The 5,492-nt window shown below is 42.6% G+C and overlaps 1 non-coding gene across 1 annotated transcript; it reads right to left on the bottom strand.

Moving 5' to 3' along the window:
• Window positions 1-5,130: 5,130 nt before the first annotated feature.
• Window positions 5,131-5,237, bottom strand: LOC112724447 (small nucleolar RNA R71). Its single transcript, XR_003163608.1, has one exon. It is a non-coding gene; the product is annotated as a small nucleolar RNA R71 (small nucleolar RNA).
• Between the last annotated feature and the right edge of the window lie 255 nt (window positions 5,238-5,492).

The following is a 5,492-nucleotide window of genomic DNA, read 5'->3' on the forward strand; positions in this document are numbered from 1 at the left end:
AATTCAGAAAGCAAGCAAGAATATATGATATGGATGCAATGTATTCGGCTTACTGAGTTAATGAGGATAAAGCAAATGTCAACAAGAATGCTAATGTATGTGCAGTTATATAGGCATTGGCAACACTCAATTAAGATCCAATGAAACTAAATAGTATCGAACAGGAATGGAACAGCAGTGAATAGCAACATCAACAACACAGCAATTTTAGAATTGCGAAACAGATAAAGCAAGCAGCAAGAACGGTGCAATTATCAGACCTAAATCCACTAACCACATCCTAGCTACCTAGCTACCTAACCACCTAAAATCCACTACGAAAATGCATCTCTAACTATCCTAATTTGAACAGAATTGAAAAGTATGCAAACTAACTAACTGGAACGGGAAAGGAATCGGAGTGCAGTAGAACCTGGTGTGCGTAGTGAAAGAAATAGAACGAAGAGAGAGGGTGGTGGTGTGGTGGCACTGGTGGGCGGCACGACAGCGCTGGGTGGTTCGCGGTGGTTCAAGTGGTGGCCGCAGGTCTGGTTCGGCCGCGGTGAAGGCGGAGGAGGGAGGAGGTGAAAGAGGGAGAGGGAGAGGAAGAGAAGAAGGGGAGGGCGAGGAGGAGTGTGGCGTTGGGGTGGTGGTGGCCGGCGTTAGGGTGCGGCGGCGAGGTTGGGTTGGCGACGGGGTAGGGGCGAAAGGGGGGTGTAGGGGGTAGAAGAGGAAGAGAGGGGGTGATGGCGGTGCGGCGAGGGGATGTCGACGGTGGTGGCGCGGTGGCTGGGTCGGCAGTGGTGGTTGGGTGGTTGGAGGAGGGGAGAGGAGAAGATTGTGAGGGAGGGAGGGAAGAAATGACGCGAGGGGGCTAGGATTTCCGCGTCAGGGGGTTAATGAAATTAAATCCACGCGGTCGCGTGGATCACGCAAAAGCGTGGATGAGGCGGAAGTGCAACGATGCGGAAGCGTCATTGACGCGAACGTGTGAATGAGGGATAGTGAAAATGACGTGTACGCGTGAGGTATGCGTACGCGTCGACTAGGATTGTGCTAAACGCACAAATCCAGCGTCGTTTTGGCGCAACTCTCTGTTTCAATTAAGGGGGCAAAAATTTTCACACGACACGTACGTGTTGCCCACGCCCACGTGTGGTGTGTGTAAGTGAGAATGACGCGTACAACGACGCGCACGCATGGCCCAATTGTGCCTAACGCACACCAGTCGCACGATTCCAGCCCAACTTTCTGGGCGTTGGATGGAAACGTCGATTTGGAGTCGACGCCCACGCGTGGCCCATGCGCACGCGTGGTGTAATTTTTTTTTGAGAAGATGCAGAATGCGGATGCTAATGCGGATGTTATGAATGATTCTAGGAAAAATAAAATAAAATAAAATAAAATGAAACTAAAAACAAACAATAACAAAATAAAATTAAAATTGAAAAAAGAACGATCATACCATGGTGGGTTGTCTCCCACCTAGCACTTTTAGTTAAAGTCCTTAAGTTGGACATTTGTTGAGCTCCATGTTATGGTGGCTTGTGCTTGAACTCATCCAGAAATCTCCACCAATGTTTGCAATTTCAATAGCCTCCGGGGTCCCAAACTAGGCACGTAAAGCCTTCGAGCAAGTTAAAGCAGGTTTTCAGGCTCCAGGGGTGTTGATTATTAGAATGAATCCCAGGATCCCAAACCTTGCTTTTGTACCCGTCTTTGTTTTTATCTTCACTTTTCCAGTCGGGCGGTACGTAACCTGAATTTCCACTGAGATACCCAAAAATCTTCCGAAACCCATTAAATCGAGCTCTATACCAATCCTTGCACTTCCAATTGGAGCGTGGAACCGTATTGAACCTTGGATACCAACTTCTATTACTAACCATCTCCCTCTTACTCTTAAAGTTGCAAAGAGCTCTAAGCTGGCCATCTGTTTCAAGCAGGCCATATTCAAGTGGGAAAGTAAAGATGAAGGCTAAGGATTTTACCCACTTGAAGTTTGTATTGGGTGGTAATGGCCGTGGGAGAGGTGTTTCCAGTGGTGTTTCAAGCTCCACTTCCTTGTACTCCGCTGTGAATTTTTCCATTTCCTGACAAACCTCTTTAACTGCAACCATGTCTTGACCAAAGTATTCAATTTCTTCCTCATCACTCAAGTCATAAGTTGGAGGTTCAGAAAAGTCTACCTCCACATCATCCTCATATTCACTTGGGGAAGATTCTTCTAGCTTAAAGAGTTCCGTTTCGGATGCAGGTTCATCACTTGATTCATGATCATCATTACCAAGGAAACTTGCTTCTTGATCTGTTCCGTCTAGTTCTTCATAAGATACATGCTTTGGAGGTTGTGCACTATCCTCCTTAGCATCAATTGAAAATTTCTTGGCGGAATTCTCCACAATTCTTGATTCCCATGGAGGTTCAGCATCTCCTAAGTCTTCAACCAATTCTTCTTCTTCGATAATTGCAGCATCCTTCACTTGTTCCAGTACAAAGTCATGTTCCGTACTGTCAACCGGAGCTTCTAGTGTCTCCGTTGTACTGGGGGCTAATCGATTTATTGCTTGCTCCAATTGATGAAGAGTTGCATGAAATTGGTTAACTGTGTCCTTGAGACGTTCTTGTGATTCTTGGTTCGATGGGCATGGATATGGTGCATATAGAAGTGGGGGTTCTTGGAAGTAATTGGATTGGAATTGGGGTGGATAAGGGTTAGGGCTATATGGAGGTGAATGGTTGTGGTTGGCTTGTGAGTATGGCGGTTCAAAGCTATGTTGAGGAGGTGGTTCATAGGCATATGATGGGGCTTGTTGATAACTACAAGGGGGTCCAACATATCTATTATCTTGGTACGCACCTCGGAATGGCTCTTGACCATAGTAATTTGGTGGGAGTTGGTTGTCACGAAAGGGTCCACCATAACTATTGTCTTGGCACGCATTGTGGGATGGTCGTTGTCCATGGTACTTTGGATGGTGTTGTTGCCGAAAAGGTTGATCAGATCCTCGTGGCTCCTTCCATCTTTGATTGTTTTGACCTTGATGCATGTTCCTGTTATAGCTTCCATTCCTTACAACAACATTGGATCCAAACTTAAAGCCAGAGGGGTGAGAACTCATAGTAGCTAATAAAAATTAAAAATTAAAAACAAAAATAAAAACAAATAAACAAGCAAAAGAAAATATTTACAATAACCAACAATAAGGCACACAATTGCGATTCCCCGGCAACGGCGCCATTTTGACGAACTGGATTTTCTATCGGTAAAGAATTTTATAAAAATAATCACATTGTAAGTATAGTTTCTAAACCAACAGATAATCCTTTCATACAAAAGTTTGGTTGTCACAAGTAACAAAACCCAATAAAATTTATAACCGAAGTATTTAAACCTCGGGTCATCTCTCAAGGAATTGCAGGGAAGTATGATTTATTATTCGTTATGGAAAAGACATATTTTTGGATTTTTGAAATAGGGAACAAGTAATTTAAATGGTAAGAAAAATAAATTAATAATTAGAAAAAACTCTTGGTAAGGTATGAGAACTGGACATCCCATCCTAGTTATCCTTATCAGGTGTGATGAGAATTGTTTATTGCTCCCACTTAGTTAACCCTTACTAAATAAAGGAAATTCAAGTGGACTAATCAATTCGATTCCTCAAGTCCTAGTCAACTCCTATGGAAAGACTAGCTTTAGAGGGATCCAAATCAATCAGCAAATTCCAATTTTCAATCAACAGCTGAGTTTGATAACTCAAGTGTCACCAATTACTCAACCAAAGCCAAAAGGGAAAAAATCCAAATTATTTATATCATAAATAAAAGAAAGCAATCATAAATTTGGAATACCTCAAATTGCATTAAATATAAAATCAAATCTAACATTGGAAGGTTCATAAACCAATTTGGCAACATAAGTAATTAACAAGAGAAATAGATAAATCAAAGTACTAGAATAAATAAATAAAAGTAGAAGAGAAATTAAATTAAAGGAACATTGAACTTGGAATTGAGAAGAGACAATCCTAAAACTAAGAGAAATCCTAAATCCTAAAACCTAAGAGAGAGGAGAGAGCCTCTCTCTCTAAAAATTACATCTAAAACCTACAATTGTATGAATGTTGTATTTATGAATTGATACATTCTCCCACTTTATAGCCTCTAATATGTATTTTCTGGGCCGAAAACTGGGTCAAAAACAGCCCAGAAATCGCTGGGGGCGACTTCTGCAATTTTCTGCACGTGGCGTCCGTCACGCGTGCGCGGCATTTGGAGATTTTCCTTGTCACGCGTACGCGTCAGTCACGCGTACGCGTAGCTTGTGTTTTGCGCTAGGCACGCGTCTGCGTCGTCCATGCGTGCACGTCGCTGCCATTTTCTTCAAAACTCCATTTTGTGCGTTCCTTCCATTTTTTGCGTGTTTCCTTTCTGTCCTCTAAGCCATTCCTTCCCTATGAAGCCTGAAAATACTTAACACACAGATCACGGCATCGAATGGTAATAAAGGATAATTAAATTAAATATTTTTAAGGCATAGGAAACATGTTTTCACATATATCATAGAATAAGGAAGGAATTGTAAAACCATGCAAATATTATGAATAAGTGGGTGAAGAACTGATAAAAACACTCAATTGAGCACAAGATAAATCATAAAATAGTAGTTTATCAAGGCGTTTGCAACAAGCAAGACTTTACAAGGCTGTAGAGTCCACTATGGATAATAATAATGCTGTTAATGCCAATGTGGCAAATCCAGTTGGGAATGAGCAACCTAGAAGAGTGCTTGGCTCTTACACTGCTCCTAATGTAGATCTTTATGGCGAAAGCATTATGGTGCCTCCTATAGCTGCAAATAATTTTGAACTGAAGCCACAACTAGCTACTCATGTGCAACAGAATTGCCAATATCATGGGCTCCTTCATGAAGACCTAAATCAATTTATCTCTGATCTTCTGCAAATTTGTGACACAGTGAAGACCAATGGGGTGAATCCTGAGGTATACAAACTCATGCTCTTTCCATTTGCTGTGAAGGATAGAGCAAAGCTGTGGTTAAACTCTCCACCCAAGGAGAGTCTGGATACTTGGGACAAGGTTGTTACTGGATTTTTGACTAAATTTTTCCCACCTCAAAAGCTGACTAAGCTAAGGGTGGAGGTTCAAACCTTCATACAAAAGGATGGTGAAACCCTTTATGAAGCTTGGGAGAGATTCAAGCTACTGACTGGGCAATGCCCTCCGGACATGTTCTCTAGATGGACTCAGTTGGATATCTGTCACGTGTATGCGTCGTCCACGCGCACGTGTCGCTGAACAAATTTTTGGTCACGCGTACGCGTCATCCACGCGTACGCGTCGCTTGCTTGCTGCAACGGTCACGTGTGCGCATCATCCATGCGTACGCGTCGCTGCCAGCTTCTCAAAACTCAAATTTCTTGTGTTTCTTCCACTTTTGCATGCTTTCCTTCCATCCTCTAAGCCATTCCTGCTCTATAAAACTTGAA

This window comes from Arachis hypogaea, chromosome 11 (assembly GCF_003086295.3).
Source record: "Arachis hypogaea cultivar Tifrunner chromosome 11, arahy.Tifrunner.gnm2.J5K5, whole genome shotgun sequence".
Classification (NCBI taxonomy): Eukaryota; Viridiplantae; Streptophyta; class Magnoliopsida; order Fabales; family Fabaceae; genus Arachis; species Arachis hypogaea.